At 40.9% G+C, this 22,048-nt stretch overlaps 1 pseudogene across 1 annotated transcript; it reads right to left on the bottom strand.

Moving 5' to 3' along the window:
• Positions 1-561: 561 nt before the first annotated feature.
• Positions 562-1,524, bottom strand: LOC308511157 (mitochondrial fission regulator 2-like; annotated as a pseudogene). Its single transcript has one exon. The product of its transcript is annotated as a mitochondrial fission regulator 2-like (transcript).
• Between the last annotated feature and the right edge of the window lie 20,524 nt (positions 1,525-22,048).

Consider the following 22,048-nt stretch of genomic DNA (forward strand, 5'->3'; position numbering starts at 1 on the left):
TATAGATTTCTGTTCACAAAAACATGCAATAAAAGATTTAAAGGCTCTTAAATTAGGATGTCATAACTGCTTTAAGAAATTGTTTTTTAAAAAACATACTGTCATTTGCTGAGTGATACAATATAGACTTAGCTTACATTAATTTCTTAATCAATTAAAATAGTTTTTACCTTAAAGTGAGACCCTACTATTCTCTAATGAGAAACATTAAATCATTTAATATTTATCTCATGGGAAAACCATTCCAAGTGTGTATTCAGCCTTTAATAACATTAATATACATGAAAAAAATCAATATACAGAACCATCCTCAATAACCAATTAACTGTTGGATCTTCCAAAACCAGAGGTGTGTATTCTCAAGAGTCAAGACTTCTCAGACTTCTGCACTAATATATCCTGGCACACAGACTTCCTTTAATTTCATTAACAGATTATCATGTTGGCGTATCTCTGCATCTCTCCTTATAAGAGCAGACACAGCTTGTGCTGCTCACACTTTGGTCACTGACACCTTTTGTATTTGTCAGTTCTTCCTTTAGGTCACAAACCTTCTGACTGTCAAATGTGATGTCCAAAATTATTAGAGCTTATCCTTGACGTTTCTGGATTAGAAAATGGAGAAGACTCTCAAGCCCTATTTTCTTTCTCAAAGGAATCATCTTCTTGGAATGCAGATTTCTATTAAGTACCTGGGATAGTAAATACAATGGATCCCACTGTGAACTGTGTCTTTTCCTCTTATGAATGGGTCTACTTCCAGGCGACTGTTCAATAGCAGGAAGTTTAATCTTATTCATATCCTTTAGAACATCCAACATGTTTGGAACATCTTTGTTTTTCTGGTTTTTTGAATGACGACTATAATTGGTCTTACTGGCACCTGGTTGTTGTTTCTTCATTTCAGTTGCTGAATTATCTGAGTCACAAATACGATTATATTCTGGCTGCACAAGAGAACATGGAGGCTGCAGCGAAGAAAACTGAGGGGGTTGTGTAGGAGGAGTAGGAGGAGGAGCAGGAAGCACTGAACTTGAAAATGGATCTGGTTTGACACTCAGTTGAGCAGTTTCTAATCATGGCACTTGTCCCAAACCAGCATGCCCGTAAGTCAAGTCAAAGGAGCCAGAATTAGTACTGTTTTTCAGTTTCTGCATTTGCAAAACTCCAGCAATCTGAGAGCAAAGAATAGTTAGTTTGTCTTCAAGGGAAGCTACGTTTTTAATTGCAGCTTCATTTACAGGCTGATAATTTTCCATTGCTTTGTTGTCTTAGAGCAGGTAACAGTGGATCTCAAACTAATTGCATAGGATGGAAACTTCAGTCTCCTCATCCTCATTTTTCCATATATCATTTCTCAAAATCAGGCCAGCGACAAGCTTCTAAAGGAAGAATTTTCCCAATAATACAAACAATACTCCAAGCTGATCCATAGCCTTTATTTCCCTAAATCTGCAAAACCTGGTCCATGGGAACACCAAAATGTTCCATTATTTCTCTTAAGATATTCAATATGAGAGACATTGATGAAGCAAACACAGAAGCAAATTCAAGGGCACATTATCAGTTTCTTGATACCTTCCTCCGAAGCCGAGCCTCCCAGGACACTCAGGAACATCAAGATGCAGTCGTTAAGGAACACAGCCTAGGAATCCTCAGTTCCCGAAGCTCAAATGTACTCGACCTGGTTCAGAATCGCTCAGATCCGAGTCTGCCCTCATCCTCAGCCTGTGGGCTACAGGTGATAATGATGCCCTCAGTGACTTGGGTCTGGACCCTGGGGCTCTCCCTCAGCCAGAGTAACTCCGCCTGCTCCCCTGCCAAGTGAGTTTGATTCTAGATTTATCTTGACTGCACCCCCTTCCCCACATCAGGCCAGGGTCTAGTAAGAAGAATCCGCAGTAACTATCTGCCTGTTGGCTTCCTGGTTCATCAGAAGTCTGCAACTTGGTGTGTCCTGCCATCACATTTTCCTACCACCACAAGAACATGACTCATCTCTTGGCCTCCACAAGCCATTAGACTATATAAGTAAGTGATTAGAGACCTTCACACTACCTTCACTTTGGAGGCTGAACATAGCTAAGCCAGTTTAATTTTCTGAGAGGGAGTGGGGGAGAAGAAATAAGTAGGTAATTGCCAGAGAGAGAGGGTAAGGTAGATGCCATTAGGTTGTCTCTTTCCAGGGAGGAAGAGCTTAGACAGCTTGAAGATACCAGGAGAAAAGAGAGCTTGAAAACTGTATTTCTGTGGCTTCCTTTCATTAAAAAAGAATGCTCAGGGAATACCCATAAGACTGTCAGCTTATTTCTCAATAGAAACTATGCAGGCCAGAAGGGAGTGGCAAGAAATATTCAAAGTGATCAATAGCAAGAACCTAAAACCAAGATTACTCTACCCAGCAAAGCTATCATTCAGAATTGAAGGTCAGATAAAGAGCTTGACAAATAGAAAAAGCTAAAGGAGTTCATCACCACTTAACCAGTATTATATGAAATGCTGATGGGTGAAAGGGCGAGGACTATGCCCTCCATCTTACCCTGGGTCCTCCATTTTTGTGCAGAGCCATGTGCTCGGCAAGGCTTCTTCCTGGAAGCCCAAGTCTCTGCTAGCCACACCCAGGATTTCTCTGGACTAACCAATGATAATCAAGGGAAGTGCACGCCATCAATATGACCACATCCTGTGTAATGAGACACTGACTTGCGCCTGGCCAATCGGTGGGGCCCACAGTCCCCTCTCCTGCCCTTACTCCACCCCCCTATAAAACTCCTCTTCCCATCGGGCTCTCTCTCTGCCACCTGCTGCTGTGTCAGTAAGGAGAGTAAGGGAGCCAGACTCAAGTTTGAAATAAAGGACTCTTTGCTTTTGCATCGGACACGGCTGCCTCCCTCACGTGGTCTGTTGTGGATCTTGAAATCTGGGCATAACATTTGGGGGCTTGCCAGGATCCCCAAGACCCTCTAGGGACCCCCGATCCGGAGAGTCTGACTGACCGCAGTAGGTGTCTGTGTTGTTGTGTGTTCTGTTCTGTGCGAGCTCGTTTCTGAAATCTGTAAATGCCCATAATAATGATCTAAGTGGATGCACAGGGGGATCACGGGCGGAGGAGTCGGGGGACGCCTCGATCCTCCATCTGAAGGGGTGCAGTTTTGCTTCCGCGGAGTCGGAAGGTCTGTAGGAACCCCTCAATCTGAGAAAAGGCGGGTCGCTCCTGCTGGTTGGCGCACAGCCATCATCTAGCTTTCAGTTTTTGCTTCCATGGAGTTGGAAGGCTGTATTTTCGGGCCCTGTTTAGTTTTCTGGGTTTGTACTGGATGGACGTTATGGGATGGACTCAGACTGCACCTTTGGGTATTGTGATTGATCATTTCAAGGAGATTGGGGGAGGCTTTAGAGCTCCCTCAGGAGTTGGGAAGTTGTTATTGTTTAAACTCTGAATGAATGTCTGGTGAAAGTGTGCAAGTATGGAGGGAGGGGGACTTCCCACTCCCCTCCTTTGTGTGGCAGTCTGGCGGCCGTCTGAGTGAAGATATGTGAAAACAGGTCACCCTCTCCCCAAGTAAATGAGTCTGGGATTTCTGTGCACGTGTAAGGAGAAAAGCTGCTTAAGACTAATGTGCGCACCATCCGATTTTGGATAGAGTTTTGAGCTGGAATCTCCTTTCAAATGTGCAGGATGGATCCCAAGACTAATCATTCACCCAGGAAAAAAAGATGCTAGCTAAATTCTAGCAGCAGGATTGGCATTTCCATAATAAAGTACAGTTTTTCCAAAGGGGGGAAAAAAACTGGTCCTTTGTTAATTAAGAAAGCTTTTCTTAATGGAGGAAGGGCTAGCCTCCCTTCCTGCAACAGAACAAGCAGGTAGGCTCATCCTTGGGAGAAAGAATGTAACTAATTTGCATTTTAATGGTTACCTGTTTCCAGTCAAAGGCAGTCCAAGGCTTTGGGAGTTTGCTAAATTGAACAAATGCTAAAATGTCTTCCATTTTTAAAGTTTATTCTTAAAAATGTTACTGATTAAGAAATGCGGAATACCTGACTTGCAAGCTAAAAGTTTAAGATTCGGATTGAATTGGGAAAAGTTCTGTAATTATAATAATTAAATGCCTTTGCTTATTGGTCTGATTGAGAAGGGAGGATTGATTTTGTGACCTCAACTGAAGATTTTTGATGCAAGGACCAGTTTAAACAGCAAAGGCCCCACCCTCTGATTTAGTCAGGGGTGGAGCTTTAAGGCAGAGTTTTGCTGCAGAAATGTGGATGGGGCAGGAAGTGTGCTTGCCTAGGGAATTTATTTTTAAGCCAATCTCTTAAATCTAGAAAACCCTGCTTTCCTTAAACTAAGGACAATTAAAGGTTATGTCAAAGTCTTTAAAAGGAACTGATAGCAGTAATCCAATTTCTAAAGTACAATTATTTCAGGTAGAAACTGTGGTTTCATACTGATCTTAAAGGACATATTTTTCCTTTGCCTGGGAGGGACAGCGCAGCTGTCCCAGGGTTGAAGGGCTCCAGTTAACTTGCCAATTCAGTGTTCGGGAGACCCAGGATATGCCTAAGTTTAATCGAGGTTCTAGATAATGAGTTTTCTGGCCTTGGTTTTCCAATGTGTTTGATCTGTGGATTTTGTTGTTTCGCCGAAATCCTCTTGAAGGACACTGAATGGTTCTTTCCTTCCTCTTTAACTTTTAGGGGATTGTGTGAATGGATTACTGATGTAGGTTATCAAGGATCTCTAAGGGACTTATCCTGTATCTGGAGGAATGGCTTCTAGATGGTATTCACCATCTCTGGGACTTCCGGAGGGAAGTCAAAACTCGGACTGGCTAAGGGTTCGAATCTGGCCTATCTTTTAAAAAGGTAGAAAAGAAGCATTCCTATGCAGTTTTCTACTGCCTCTGTTCAGGGACTTGTTCTGTATCTCGACACAACTGAAACTGATTAGTTGGTATCTTGTGGTATAAATGTGGCATGCACCTCAAAGTTCTTAATGGGGAATGTATCTAGTTCAATATGAGTACCATTTCTATCTGGATATGACATAGGTCAAGAATCCTGTCCTGGGATGTGGGAAAGGGAGGACCCCGCATCTGTTCCTGTCAGGCCCCCATCAGGGGACTTGGACGGTGTTCCTGTTATCTGCTCAAGATCCCAAGACTGTAAAGGTATTTGTTCACTGAAAGGGTGTAAGTGTAAATATTTATTTGATGTTTGTATGTCTACTTGGGTATAATTATTTGTTCATGTAAGTGTGGAGGTCTGTGGGAAAAAAGGCACACGCTTGATTTCTTTAAGGCTGAGTGCTCTGACCGATAGCAAAGCACCTTGAGTGGCCACTGGGATCTTTCCCCAAGAGCGCTTGCTCTCTGTCAGAGGTGGAATCATCCCGCCTAACTAGTAAACATCTGTCTGTTTGTTTGCTGGGAACTTTGATTTGCTATGTGATATTCTGTGCTGGGTTGGGATTTTGGAATTCTGGGATAGATTTAAAAGGTATTTGTGGCTTTTCTAGTCTGATTGGAACATTTAAGGGTGGAGCTCACAGTTCCTCAGGGCAGAGATTTCATGGGCCCTTCCCCCCTGCCTGTGCTGAATTAAATAATACAGGCCAGTGTCATTTGGCTTGCTGGTTAAAGGAAGACAATGGGCCTTAGAAGCTGTAAAGGTGGGCGTGAATGAAGCTGGTCAAATGTACTGAAAGGGTTTGGTACCTGTTGCTGCTAGCAAAGGAGAGGCTGATACCCCCTTTTAGTGTACTCCCTTGAAAGAGGCCTGGTTGCTGCTCTGCCACAAAGGGAACTGGTAGAAAGGCAAGAAATCAGAGCACTGTAACTAATAAACAGGGTTACCTAGAAGCCATCAGGACTTTGAAGTTCTCCAAGAGAAGAGGAATCTGACTCGGAGACTGGCGGGGACTGGGTGGCTTTTCTTTAACAATCTCTTTCCTTGAGAGGGCGCCAGAGGGCACACGAGGACATTTGGCCGCGCCTCCATGCCATCTACGAGACCGAGACCGGCCCAACCCCAACTCCTCATCAGCACAGACCAGGAGATTGGGTCTACGTCAGAAGGCACTGCCAGGAGACCCTAGAGCCACGTTGGAAGGGTCCCTACACTGTGGTGCTGACGACACCCACCGCTCTCAAGGTAGATGGCGTCGCGACCTGGGTCCATCACACTCATGTCTGGTCAGCGGATCCATCCATGACCTGGAAAGACTTCATCACCAAATGAAACATCGATTGAGATCAACGCAACACACTCAAGCTCAAGCTGCAGCGTGCTCGACCCGCCTGATACTGGTAACATTGTTCGCGATCACTCCTGCCACCAGGAGCCCCCACAATAGTGTGTAATAGACTTAGATAATGCCTGCATCTTCATGGACATGGCTCCAAAGAGACAAGGACAATTTGTAGGATCACATGTTTAGTAGCAGAAGATTTGGCTGCCTGAAGCGGCCATGATGCCAATATTATGTTTCATTGTATTGATATGTTATATTAACCTTTGATTCTTTTGCAGGTTTGAATGTATGTTGGCTGTCCTAGAAGGGAGCTGTGTGGAGTGACCCCCAAAAGTAAAGGGTGTCTTGCTGCTAAGAGGTCAGGTGCCCAACTTGTCAGGGAAGGGTGCCCATCAGGTTTTGGTCTCTGTTGAGAGACATCTAACAGTTGGAAGCCTGTAATACTGTCTTGCAGGCCTGAGTCACCATGCCCATGTCAGTGGTAGTAAAGCTGGAAAAAGCCTGTTTAGAATAGAAGGTCTGAGGCATGGTTATGCATAGAAAGAAGGTTTTATGCCAACAGTTACTGTTTTGTTTTAAATCCATGAAAAGGAATTAGCAAGGAAAGTCAGAAAATCTTAGAGTAGATCAGTATGTTTTTCTCCTTATGTAATTCCTCCGAAATCTGGCAATGCTAAATAAGTCATGGCAATACATTTCTTTGCATATATTCAATAAGACTGGTTCCTAATAGTGGTTTTATTAATGGAAAACTTTGACTGGAGTATCATGTTTTAAAGAGCCCTGTCTGAGCTCTAAAGACTTGAAGCCAGTAAGAATGCCACGAAGAAAGCCTGGTATCCTGCTTGGGAGCCCTCAAGATGGCTGGTGCTGGAGCGACAGGCCCATGCCCTGCCATCACTGGTGGTTGGTAAGAGTAAAAGGGGAGCAGTAAAGATGCCTCTGCATCCCTGCGGAACCCCCACACACTCTGGGTCGCAACAAGTAGGAGGGCTACTGAGATGGGCCTTAAAGCCTAGAGCGTGGGCTCAGGTGGAGTTGCTACAGGTGAGGGATTCACCTAACTCAGCAGATACTGCAGGCAGACCTGATGGCAGCTGGATGGCTTGGCTTCCTGGCCCTACGGGGCACATTAAGGTTCAACCATGAAATTCCAGCAAAGGTAGTCAGTTACCATTCTTGTTGTGTTTATGCAAACATCAGGACAGTAGATAAATTAATCTTTATTTGGCTTTTTGATAGCCATGGAGGAATTTTAAGAAGAAAAATACTATTTTAATAGAAGTTGTTAAATCTAAAATGGTTTCTTTCCCTTCCACCGGACCATTTGTTAAGCTTATAGGGATAGTTCAGTTGATAGTTCTGTGTGCCCAGTATGGGCCTCTAGCAATGGTGGAATAGAAATGCAGTCCATCTCATGATTGAGCCGGAAGTTCCAAGACAAAGGTGGGAATGAAAGGGCGAGGACTACGCCCTCCATCTTACCCTGGGTCCTCCATTTTTGGGCAGAGCCATGTGCTCGGCAAGGCTTCTTCCTGGAAGCCCAAGCCTCTGCTAGCCACACCCAGGATTTCTCTGGACTACCCAATGATAATCAAGGGAAGTGCACGCCATCAATATGACCACATCCGGTGTAATGAGACACTGACTTGCGCCTGGCCAATCGGTGGGGCCCACAGTCCCCTCTCCTGCCCTTACTCCACCCCCCTATAAAACTCCTCTTCCCATCGGGCTAAGTCTCTCTCTGCCACCTGCTGCTGTGTCAGTAAGGAGGGTAAGGGAGCCAGACTCAAGTTTGAAATAAAGGACTCTTTGCTTTTGCATCGGACACAGCTGGCTCCCTCACGTGGTCTGTTGGGGATCTTGAAATCTGGGCATAACAATGGGTATTCTCTGAGAAGAGGAAGAAGAAGAAAAAGGTAAAGATAAAAAATATTATGAAAAACGAAGTGACAACAAATACATATCTATCAACAAGTGAATCTAAAAATCAAATGAATAAAAAAATCCGATGAACAGAATAAACTGGTGAATGTAATAGAATCAGGGACATGGAAATGGAGCAGACTAACAATTCTCAGGGGTGACGGGGGTGTGTGGGGGGGTTCAGGAAGAGATGGGACAAAGATCTTATATGCATGTATGCAGTACCTATGGATGTGGACAGTGGGGTGGGAAGGGCCTGGGTAGGGTGGGAACTGGATGGAGGGGAGCTATGGGGGGAAAAAGAGGGACATCTGTAATAATCTGAACAATAAAGATTAAGAAATAAAAATAAAAAAATAAAAGGAAAAAAGTTCAATAAAAATACAAATGTTTAAGCAACTATAAAAAAAAAAGAATGCTCATTACTATGTTACCTTTTCTATATAGCAACAGGTGAATTCCTGCTGGTTTTGCTATCCTTTCTTTCCCTGGCAGCAATATAAGAGAAAGGGGGATTATTCTTAGTTCTTCTTAGGCAAATCACCTCTGACTCTGCTTGCCTTTAACCTCAGACCGGCATCCCCTATTTTACCCACTCAGATTTCAATGTCCTGCAAGACCTGTAGCTATCTGTCCTACTACTACACACAAACTAAATTAAATCCAGAAAGGTTGCAGCCTACAAAAGGGTTTTCATTCTCAGGATTATGGACATTTAGAGCCAGATAATTCCTTGCTGTTGGGGGCTATGCTGTATAATGTAACATTTAGCAACATCCTTGCCTTTTACTAGTATCCATTTATACCAGTAAAACCTATCCCACAGTTACAACTCCAAAACCATCTCCAGATATTGACAAATGTCCACTGGGGAGGGAGAAAAATCACTCTCAGAATGAAAACAACTGGCCTATAGTGATAAGAAGACAGCTGATATGTGGTGATAGAGCTGGGTATGGAGCAGGGTCCTTTGTTCTTCTCTCTCAGGGAGGCGAAGAGGCTAAGACATGGCTTTGGTTTGAGTGCTAGGCCTACACAAAACACAGATATGACATATAGGGACTGCTGCTACGAAACCTAGAAACACATTTAGTGATTTCTCTGATCACTTCATGTTTCCCACTTAATTTTTACCTCTTCATCATGACATGTCTACATAGAGTTCAATTCATTTAACAAGTTGTTATCCCAATTTAGGGAAATGCCTGGGTATGGATGAGCCAGAAGGCCTAGTCTCAATTGGACTAAAACTGTTGAGTAGCTCCATGTAGAAACCTCCTGGAGCCCCTAATATCCTGCAGAGGAGAAAGAGCAAATGGATTGAGTCAGCAGGCATCTCCTTATGCCTTTTAGCATCACTTGTGCTCTCTCTGGAGTCACAGGCAATTCACACTGCTGAGCTTACACAAACACTATCAATTTTTTCTCATGGATCCCAGATCACGGTTTTAGCAGCCTTGCAAAGTGTCTAGTATTATAATTATTTTTAGAAAATAAAGGTCAGGGAGTACCATAAGGAAGTTTCTTCAGTGAAGTCATATTATAAAACTTTGATTTTTGTTTTGGCTCTTTTTTTTACTGTGTTGTCCTGAATAAGTCTCTTACTCCTCTCTGTGCTTTACTGTGCTCATCTGCTAAATGTGTATGATTATATTTGCACTATCTATGTCACAGGATTTCTATAAATAGTAGATGAAATTCTTGCAAGTGGCAAAGAACTAAGCAATTTTCAAGGTGTTTTTTTTTTTGTTTGTTTGTTTTTTTCTCTAAAGCATTCTAACTGATGTGTGGAGAATAAGAAATTAAAATGCATACCTGAGAAAGGGCTTGCCCTTTCTGTGACTATCTTTAAATACAGGAGGGGTTCTGGTTTTGCCCTCATATGTTATGATCTTCTCAATCACATGAGAAATTAGCTTTTCAGGTTATTCCAAAATTATAAAATATGGTAATTGAGAGGCCAACCTAATCCAATCCCTTAATTTTACAAAAGAGAAAAATGAAACTCATAAAAGGTAAATAATATATTTAAGATCATGCAGTTCATTAGTGGTGGATGCAGTACAGGAACCCAGTCCAATGTGAGTTTTATCAAGGTCAAGTCTGGTTTGGTCATCTTAAATAAATTGCTTGTCCACTAAAACAAAGAAAAGGAAAATATGTGGTTTCTAAATATAATCAACCATTGGGAATATAGAGAAGACTAAGCATTCAATTCAATTCCTTTGGCTTTCATTATCTCCTGTGGTATTTTCTCAGGATTTTAGATAGCATGACTTCTAACCCAATGGATTGGGATGGACACTAGAAACCTGTAAATATCCTTTTTAATTTTCTTTTGGGGGGTTTCATGGGGATTTGGGTGGTGGTAGAGTACTCACCATGGTTTAGAAGGCCTAAAGATTTACTTATCTTTTTATTATATTTGTTGTTGAAAGTATTACAGATGTCCTCTTTTTTTTCCCATTGACCTCTTTCACCGTAGTCCCTCTCCCTCCCCAGGCTTTCACCACAGTATTGTCTGTGTCCATGGGTTATGCATATCCTATCTAATAAAAGAGAAACATGGTAATTAGCCGTACATCTGCTACCCTTTTCATTGGCTAATCAGGGTGATATGCAAATTAACTGCCAGCCAAGATGGCGGCCGGCAGCCAGGCAGCTTGAAGCTAACATGAGGCTTGCTTGCTTCAGTGACGGAGGAAACAAACATTCCCCACCTGCCTTGCCGGCCTCTGAGCTTGCAGTTTGAAACATTGTTACAAATATAGTAGCTAAACAAAACCCCAGAAACCTGCTTTCAGCCCGCCGGGATCTCAGAGCTGGAGTTGATACAGTGTTTCAATTATAGAAACCAAACAAACCAGATACCTGCTTTCAGCAGCAGAGGTCTCAGAGCCGGAGCCAGAGCTAAAGCTGGCCCTGAATAAAAAAGAAAAAAAGAAAAAAAGGAGCAGTTGGGAGCTTCAGTCACTCGCCAGCCTGAAAACAGCCCTCAGTGCCTCACCCAGACTGGCCAGGCACCCCAGTGGGGACCCCCACCCTGAAGGGTGTGTGACCAGCTGCAAACAGCCATCATCCCCTCACCCAGGCTGGCCAGGCACCCCAGTGGGGACCTCTACCCTGATACAAGACACCCTTCAGGGCAAACCAGCCGGCCCCCACCCATGCACCAGGCCTCTATCCTATATAGTAAAAGGGTAATATGCCTCCCAACACTGGGATCAGCAGAGCCGAGAGGCCTCCCGGCACCAAGATCAGCATGACAGGGGGCAGAGCCCAAACCCCTGATTGCCCTGCGGCTCTGTGTGTGACAGGGTGTGGTGCCCCAACCCCCTGATCGGCCCTGCTCAGTGTGTGACAGGGTGCGGTGCCCCAACCCCCCCGCCCCAGCGGGCCCTGCTCTGTGTGTGATGGGGTAGAGCCATAACCTCCCCATAGGCCCTGCCCTGAGTGTGACAGTGGCGGCACCCAAAACCCCGATCAGCCCTGCTCTGTGGGTGATAGAGGGCAGTGCCCCAACCCCCTGATCCATTCTGCTCTGTGTGTGACAGGGGGCTGTGCCCCAGCTCCCCTATCGGCCCTACTCTGTGAGTGACAGGGGAGAGCTCCTCAACCCCCTTATGGGCCCTGCTCTGTGCGTGACAGGGGGTGGCGCCGCAACCTCCCCATCGACCCTGCCTTGTGTGTGACAGGGGATGGTGCCCCAACCCCCCAATCGGCCCTGCCCTGAGCGTGACTGGGGGTGGCATCGCAACCTCCCAATCTGGCCTGCTCTGTGTATGACAGGGGGCAGCGCCCCAACTCCCCAATCGGCCCTGCTCTGAGCCTGACCAGGGGCTGCACCTAGGGATTGGACCTGCCCTCTGCCACCAGGGAGCAGGCCTAAGCCAGCAGGTCGTTATCTTCCGAAGGGTCCCAGACTGCGAGAGGGCACAGACCGGTTGAGGGACCCCCCCTGCCCCCCGAGTGCACAAATTTTTGTGCACCAGGCTTCTAGTCTATCTATATAATAGAGAAATATGCAAATTAGCCAAGGTACTATAACATCACAACCAAACAGCAGGGACCTGAGGCTGCATGGCGCCTTTCAGGGGCAAGGGACCTCAGGCTGCACCCCCCACCCTGGTGCTGGGCCTGGAGACCTTAGGCCACACCTCAACCTCTGCACCAGGCTGGGAGATGTCAGGCCACACCCTCCACCCAAGTGCCAGGCCAGGGGACCACAGGCTGCACCCCCTGCCTGGTGGGGCTTGACAGGGGACCTCAGGCTATGGCCCCCACCCACCAGGGCTTGATGGGAGGCCTCAGGCTGCACCCCCTGCCCAGCAGGGCTTGACAGGAGACCTCAGGCTATGCCCCTCACCTGGCGGGGTTTGACAGGCGACCTCAGGCCACGACCTCCATCTCTAGGGACTTGTTGAGGGACTTCAGGCCATGCCCCCCACCTGGCAGGGCTTGATAGGGACCTCAGGCCGTGCCCCCCACCTCAGTGCCAGGCCAGGGGACCTGAGGCTGCACCCCCTGCCTGGAGGGTCTTGATGGGGGGGTGTCTGGCCAAGTCTTAGTCTTGCCCAATGGGGGTAGGGTCGGCTGGGTCTAGGTCTCCTGTGTTTTCGAAGCACTTGAGGGTGGTGGGTGGGGACTTGATTCTAGGTCATACAGCATGCCCCAGATTCTGACAGGAGGGAGATTTTCATATACATTTTACTAATTTTCTTTAATCTCTGACACTTCTATTATAGAGAAAGGGCAAATAGCAATATTAAAATATTTCCTCTAATTAATTCCCTTTTAATGTGCACGGATTTCATGCACCGGGCCACTGGTATGCATATAAGTTTTTTGGTTAATCCTAAAGATTTATTTAATCTTGGCTCTCATTTTGTTTTCTCAAATGATCTTGCATCATGATTGGTTACAGTCTTTTTCTGAGGTATGAAAAGACACTGCTGTACATGCATTCAAACTGAGACCTTACTTGATATCTTATTAGTTTTTAGGCACCAGCTGCTAGACTTTCAGAATCTAATACAATGTCACACTGAGGCCATGCTCACCCTGTGCTACTTCCAACCAATAACTGAGCACAACAGGAACACTAGAGCCAGGCCATTTCACCACACTGTGAGACTTCTATAATTGGCTATCTTTGCCCTTTGGTTTCCTACTGCTCTTGGACTGGCCAAGATATTCTCAGAGCAGTGCTAAGTCTGAAGAACTTCCTACCCAAACCTCCTTTGTCCCTTCTCTCCTTTCAGAGAAGTCAGATCTACAATGGGGTTTGGGGTTCTCTCAGCATACACTGGTTCCCTCTCCTTTCTATACTTCATAGTCTTTTTCCCAATAAATATTTTGCACTTCCAATTCTTCTTTGACATGAGTTTCCCAGATAACCAGAAAGATACATAATGCAATAGAAAGTTTTCTTCCTTAAAATGTTTGTAACTGGAACCCCTTTAAGATATTAGATTGAACTACAAGTTCATAGAAAATACAGGAGATATAGGAACAAGTTAAATGAGGTCATGAGCAAATAATCAGACAAATGGAAAGGTGGAACATTTTCCCTAATGTCATCTAAAAGAGAGTATTCCAGACTGAATCTTGAGAGACATAAGAACCAAATGTGATGAATAATCATTATGAGATATATATTTCAAAGACTGGGCTGTATAAAAGATTTTAGGTAAGTTTAAATATGAACTGGATATTAAAATTATTAAAAAATTATTTTTACTTTTGTTAGCTGTTTTAATAATATTGTGGTATATAGAAAAATCTTACTTTTTAGAAATATATACCAATAAATTAAGGTTCAAAATGCAAAAATGATTATAATGTTCTTTGAAATACTTCATAATATAAAAATATAGATGAGTAAAATATGGAAAAAATATCCTGGGGGTATTATCTCCACTGTAAGAAGCAAATAAAAATGCTAACTTGCACCACCACTATTTAGCTTTTCTTTGAAAATTGTAGTTAATAAAATAACACCAAGAATTATAACAGCATCAACAAATTATTTATAGTGCTTACTATGTGCACTATTCTAAGCATTATGCATAAACTAACTCATTTTATCTTTAAAACAACTTATAAGGTAGGTAACTATATTTCAATTTTACAGAAAGCTGAGATAAAGAGATGTAAAGTATCTAGCCCATCAAAGCATAGCATTAAAGTGGTGAAGCTACATTTAAACACACGCACTTTGGTTCCAATAAAAATAAATAAATACATATACATAGGTGTTAGGTAGATGATGATGATGATTGTAGATAGGTAGAGATAGATAAATAGATAGATATAAATAATTATTTGTATATTTATTTTTATATGCCTAGAAAACTTGAACAAATTCACTGTACACCTTTTAAAAACTAATTACAAGTCCATTATGGTAAAATAGAGCACATTTACTATACCAAACACAAAATTTATTTAGGAATATCCTAAGTTAAACTTTATATTTCCTATAAATATAATGTATAATTTTCTATTTGTTCCATCAAAAGACCATTCAAAAACTTTGGGAAATTGAGTCAAAGATATATATATATATCTTTAATAGTAGGTGATAATAACTAAGATAATTTTTAAATTAAAAAATGTAAATTACAGTTTATATTCAATCTTGTTTTATACCCGTTTCATGTATATAGCACAGTGATTAGACAATAACATACTTTATAAAAGTTTTCCCCTTGATATTCCCAGTACCCAACTTGTACCATACATAGTTATTACAGTACTAGAGGCCCAGTGCATGAAATTCGTGTACTGGGGGAGGGCCCCTAGCCTGGCCTGAACCCTCTTGCAGTCCGGAACCCCTAGCTCCTTATCTCCCACCTGCTTGCTGCACCTTACCTCTCAGCTTGCTGTTTCTCGTGCTGCTGTGGAGGCGGGAGAGGCTCCCACCACCACTGCTAGCTTGCTGGTCATGAGCCCGGCTTCTGGCTGAGTGGTGCTCCCCCTGTGGAAGTGCACTGAGCACCAGGGAGCAGCTACTGAGTTGAGTGACTGCCACCTGGTGGTCAGTGCGCATCATAGTGACGGGTTGTTCTAGTCATTAAGCCATAAGGGTCACTTAGGCTTTTATTATATAGAGTATTGACTGTATTTCCTATGCTATGCTTTACATACCCATGACTATTTTCTAAATACCATTCTATACTTCTAAATTCATTTACATTTTTCACCCAGTTCTCTAACTCGCTTCCCTCTGGTAACCATTAGTCTGTTCTCTGTGTCTATGAGTTTATTTCTGTTTTGTTTGTTCATTTACATTGTTCTATATATAATTTTAATAAACAATGGTCCTAAAAATATCAATGGCATTATAAAGATGGAAAAAAACTAACAGCTTTGTACTGGCCGAGAGGAATAGTTGAAAGGAACACGTTACAGGTTCTGGATTTACACTAAAGAATATATACTTTACTATATGATGAGGTAGCATTTATAATTGACAGGTAAAAGTCAATTATTTAATTAAGTGTATTTTGATTACTATTTAGACACTTAAAAAAATAAAAATGTTTTCCTAACAAGTAAATGTTAAGATGTATCAAATGCTTTAAACGAAAAACTTAAACAAAAGATGAAGTACAAATAAATGTTGGTAATTTAAACACTAATTATCTTTAGGTAAAGTGAATATTTCTAAACATAATAAAAGTTAAAAAGCATTATAAAGATGAATAAAGCTAAATATGAAATATAAATATAAGAAAAAAGAGTCAAAATATAAAGAAAATGTGAGAGCATTCACCATACCAGCAGCAAAGGGTTAATCATCCCAATGTACAAAATATATTTTCTACTAAAGTATGACCACCTGCATAGGAAAATTTCCAAAAAATTAACAAAAGAAAATATGGAAGAACAATAAATATGAAAACTTAAAATTATAAAGATAATTCCTCATTTGTCAAATAATTATTGAGCACCATATTGTATATACTGGCTGCTTCCTCTATTGGAGATGGTCTCCCCCATGATCCTCACTTTGATGGCTCTTTCTCAAGATCAAATATGGTCCAATAGTCCCACTTCTAGGTGTATAGGTGTACCAGTTAGTACTGTGGATTTTTTTCACTAGATGGAGTTATACATATGTTGATATATATGCGAGTTGATATGTATATTATTTTGTTGTATTGACAACAAGCTTCAAAACTTCATATGTCAAATTTGCTGAAGGTGTTAACATCATAGATATTTTTACACATAAAAATGTTTTAAAAATGTTGAATTACATGCCAAAAAAGAGCATTTGTGGGAAGTTTTAATTCATTATTTTAAGAAAAAGTTATTGTATACTTCAGGAAGCTTATGGTGAACATGCTCCATCACAAGATAGTTGTGAATGCTGGTTTTAATGCTTTAAAAGTGATTATTTCAATGTGAAATACAAAGAACATCCAGGTCAACAGAAAAAGTTTAAAGACCAACAATTACAAGCATTATTGGATGAAGAGCATTTCAAACTCAAAAACAACTTGCAGAAAGATTAAACATTGCTCAGCAAACAATTTCCAATTGTTTACAAGCAATGAGAAAGATTTTAAAGGAAGGAAAATGGGTACCACATCAAGTGAACGAAAGACAAATGGAAAACTGAAAAGTCATCAGTACAATGTTGCTTCAGAGGCATGAAAGAAAGTCTTTTTTGCATTGAATTAGGACTGGCGATGAAAAGTGGATTTATTTTGAGAATCCCAAATGCACAAAATCATGGGTTGATCCAGGTCAACCATCAATATCGACTGCAAGGCCAAATCACTTTGGAAAGAAAACAATGCTCTGCATTTGTTGGGATCAGCAAGGTGTGGTGTATGATGAGCTTCTAAAACCAGATGAAACTGTTAATACTGATCACTACCTACAACAAATAATCTATTTGAACCATGCTTTGATTGTGAAATGACCAGAATGTGCCAGAAGACATGGCAAAGTAATGTTGCTTCATGATAATGCACCATCACACTCTTCAAAACCAGTTAAAGACATGTTAAAAGGTCTTGCCTAGGAAGTATTAACTCACCCACTGTATTTACCAGACCTTGCTCCTTCAGATTGCCACTTGTTCTGATTGATGGCACATGCACTTTCTGAACAGCATTTCAAAGCGTATGAAGAAGTGGAAAATTGTGTCTCTGGATGGTTTGCCTCAAAACAAGAAAAGTTCTATTGGGACGGTATCCACAAATTACCTGAAAGATGGGGAAAGGTGTATTTAGCGATAGACATTACTTTGAATAAAGCAATTTTGATGTTTCTCTTGAAATTATTGTGTTTTCTTTGATTACAAAATTTTCCATTATTAACTGGTACACCTACATATATAGTATATCTACACTAATAAAAGAGAAACATGCAAATTGGTGTCACTCCGCTATACCTACCAGCCAATCAGAGTGACTATGCAAATTAAGCCGACAAAGATGGTGGTTAATTTGCATACACAGGCGTGGAGTGAAGACTGAAGGCTCTGGCTAGACTGAAGACTGAAGACTGAAGACTGAAGAGGCTTGGCTTCTCAGCTGCGGCCGGGCCAAAGGCCTGCGTTCCAGGTGCCAGCGGAAAACTGGTGCCAGCAGCCAGGGGAAAGAAGGCCTATTGCGCGAATCTTTGTTCTACGGGCTTCTAATATATATATATATATATGTATATATATATATATATGAAATGAAATCAGTATCTTGAAGAGATATCTGCACACTATTGTAGCATTCTTCACAATAGCCAAGATACGAATATAACCTAGAAGTCCTTAAACAGATAAAAGGATAAAGAAAACATGATTATATATATATATTCAATGGAAGATTATTCACCATAAATAATGGATGAACCTGGAGGATATTATGCTGAGTGAAATAAGTCAGACAAAGACTGATACTGTATGGTTTCACATATGTAGAATCTTAAAAAGTTTAACCTTAATATATATTCAATTTTGTAAATCATACCTCAATAAAGTTGAAAGAAAATCAAATATCATCTAAATATCTCTCTAAACAACATCCTGCTTAATTTATATAATAAATATTACTATATTAGCTTATGTTGCTCATTTATTTATTTTTTGTCTTCTGAAATTTCCCTAGAGTAGATAAGATTCCTTCCAGCTTTAAGAGTTGGTGACTGTAATAAGTAGAATAGAAAAAATAGGAAAGACAATCTGTGGTAAGATTTCCCCAAATGTCTATTACATGCACATTAACAGAGTACCTACAAACCCAAAAGTATTGAGCATCTCTCTCTAAAGGAAACACTTTCCTAAAATTAGTAGAATATTAGACGATGTATGTCACTTTTGTTATGTGTCAGCCTAGTCTTTCTAATTAAACCAAATATTTGTTATCTAAGCAGCAATTCCAAACACTTGATAAAGAAGTTTTAACAATATCTGCAGTCAGATCTACATGACATATCCTATCTAATAAAGAGGGAATATGCTAATTGACCATCACATGGTCACAAAGATGGCGGTACCCACAGCCAATAAGGAGGGAATATTCTAATTGACTGCCCCACCCTCAAATATGGCAGAATCCACAGCCAATAAGGAGGAAATATGCTAATTGACTGCCATGCCTTCAAAGATGGCGGCACCCACAGCCACTAGATGGCCAGCAGGAGAGGGAAGCTTTGGGCAACTGGGCCAGCAGGGGAGAGCAATTGGGGGTGACTGGGCAGGCTGGGGAGGGTAGTTGGGGGTGACTGGGCTGGCAGGGGAGCAGTTAGGCATCGATAGGGCTGGCAGGGGAGTGGTTAGGTAGTGATTAGGCTCGCAGGCAGAAGCAGTTAGAGGCAATCAGGCAGACAGGCAGGTGAGCAGTTGGGAGTCAGCAGTCTCGGGTTACGAGTTGGACATCCCCTGAGGGATCCCTGATTGGAGAGGGTGCAGGTTGGGCTGAGGGACACCCCCCATCATGTGCACAAATTTCATGCACCAGGCTTCTAGTTAGGAAATAAAAATGTTCATGGTATTATATGAGTTCATGTAGCAGAATTTCACAATTTAAATTTTATAAAGTGTCTTTGTGATAGGCACCAAGAGCTTTTTCTGATACAACTAGAATAAAGAAAATTTTCTATGGGAACTTTGGGGAAACAGTTGGGGTGAGTGATTTCACTGTGTTAACAAATGGAAATGCACTGGAGTGATAACTGATGTTATTTTCTGTGTACCTGGGAGATAATACAATTGCATTCCAGTGGTTTCTAATGACTTTTTGCTTGTGTTACAGTGAGTACATTTGCATGTCAATTAACAGAGACCAAAAATATATTTCATGTCATCACTGTAGGAGGAAAAATCATTTCTGTGCTGTGTAAGTGGAAGGAAAGTAGGTTCCTAGACTGCCTTCCCCATTAAAGAGAAATAATTGGGTTCAGCTAGCATATTCTAATGCAATCTGAGAAGGAAGGAGTCCAGTGGCTCCCATTTTTTAATACTGTTCCTTTCTTAGGTTGACCTGAAGTCAAGAATGATGAGCCCAACTGGCATGGTTCAGAGGTTAAGCATCGATCTATGAACCGGGAGGTCATGGTTTGATCCCCAGTCAGGGCACATGCCAGGGTTACAGGCTTGATTCCTAATGGGGGGGGGCATGCAGGAGGCAGCTGATCAATGACTCTCTCTCATCACTGGTATTTCTATCTCACTCCTCTCCCTTCCTCTCTGAAATTAATTTAAAAATTTTAAAAAAATGATGATAGAGATATATTTCATGAGGTTGTGGGAAGAAGAGATGGTAAACAAATTGAATTTAGTGTCCTTTCCTAATGTTTATAGTTAAACATATGAAAATTTACCCATCTTTTGTTTGAAATTATGCTTTTGAAAATCACCATGTGTCTTTCCTTTCCATTGGCTTTCCAAAGATTCTTTGATGAGTAACAGAAATCTTGGCCTCAACTATAAAATCTTAAAAGGAAGAAGAGTGTGGCTGTGGTAGGGGTAAATATTTAAGTTACAACTGCAACATCAATTAGAAAAACTAAAAGATTTATATGGCATTCTCTAAGTCTTTACAATAGCTTCAGAAATTAAGTCCCAAAACCACTTTGCATACTAATCTCAGTAAAATTTTAAATAAAAAGCACAAGATCATCACAATTGAATAATAAATCTGGCATTTGTCAATACTCTCTCATAGAATTCAGAATAAGATGGGCTTTTGAATTTAATCTAAGAGGATTTAGTTATTCAAGCATCACAAGGTCTTTTAGTTGCTATTTTCTTCCACCTGTCTGATTATCTTACGGCAGGGATCCCAAGGTCGCTACTAAATTGAGGCTCTGGTATATTTTGAGAACATAGCTATGTTATCTTCAGTTTTCTTTTCAAATATTAGACATGTCCAGCAATGCATTTCAGCTACACAGTCGGTTAGTATCAAATTTACATATTTGGCCCAAACAAGTAAGTAGTCCTTGGTTCAGAAAATGGAAGTACTTCTGAAAAATATTACGATGACTTATTATAAACATAATTACATATTATATAGAACAAGGGAAGGTCTCAATTTCAAGGGACTATGTTTCCTTAAAGTGAAGTATTATTTATCTATATGTTTATGTACTTAATTTTAGTACACATTTGCATTTATTCGATTTTCTTAAATAGGGCTCCTACAGAATATTACAAATAGCTTTCTGTTTTCTATCTTAGTAATTATGCTTGAAAGTTAGTTTTAGTAATTATATCACTTCCCTGATTGAATCTCTTCCATGCCTGGGCCTCCACGCCACCCATGATCTCCCACATCATCATCTTCTTGGAGATAAAGTCAGATTTCTAAAATCTTTCTGGATCTGCTGCCTGCACACTATTCTGGCCTTACTCTTGCCACTTTATCCATTGAAACTATACACATTCCTGGCATATCAAATTACTGTCCAACTCTTAAGCATTCTCCAGGTGGCTTTTTCATGCCTCTCTTCATTTGCTTAGAAACCCAACTCAAATGTCATTTCCTTAGTGAAAACTTTCCTAATCAAATATTCACCTGCACCTTGCATAGAGCAGTACTTGTTCTTCTGATGTTTCTAATAATATACCACAGGTCTCTAGAATTACATTTCTCACATTCTATTTTTAACCCTGTCTCCCCAATGAAAGGTATACATCTTAAATTTCAGCCAAGATATATATATATATATATATATATATATATATATATATACACACATACATAATATATATATAATATATATAATATATATATAATATATATATTATATATATTATATATATATTATATATAATATATATATAATATATATTATTATATATAATATATATATTATATATATATATATATATATATTAGCATCTTTTTATCCCTTAATGTAGCTGGTAGACAACTGAAACCTAGTAGGAGCTCATTGACTGATAGGTTGAATGAATGAGCAATGTCACTTAATCCATTTTATTTTTATTTTCATTAAATTTATTGGGGTGATACTGGTTAATAGAATCATATAGGATTCAAGTGTGCGTTTCTATGATACATGATCTTTATATGACATTATGTACTCATTTAATCCATTTTAATAATTACAATAGGCCCTGGGGGCAGAAAGCAAATGAGGAGTTGCTTCTTAAACTGTATAGCTGTAATTGGTATTCATTTATCTTGTGGAATCAAGAGACAGGAAAAAGAAGAGTGTCTTGGCAAAAAGGAAAGAATACACTCATAAATCTTCACATGATATGCTCCATGACTCCAGCATAACTTTCTCACCATACATCCAGGTCTACTATAAAAACTGTAGTGTTGACACCTATTAAACCAAACATTTTCTCAACTTACCACCAAATTTCAATCACCATATCTCAGTTTTGTC

This window comes from Myotis nattereri, assembly GCF_964212035.1.
Source record: "Myotis nattereri genome assembly, chromosome: X".
Classification (NCBI taxonomy): Eukaryota; Metazoa; Chordata; class Mammalia; order Chiroptera; family Vespertilionidae; genus Myotis; species Myotis nattereri.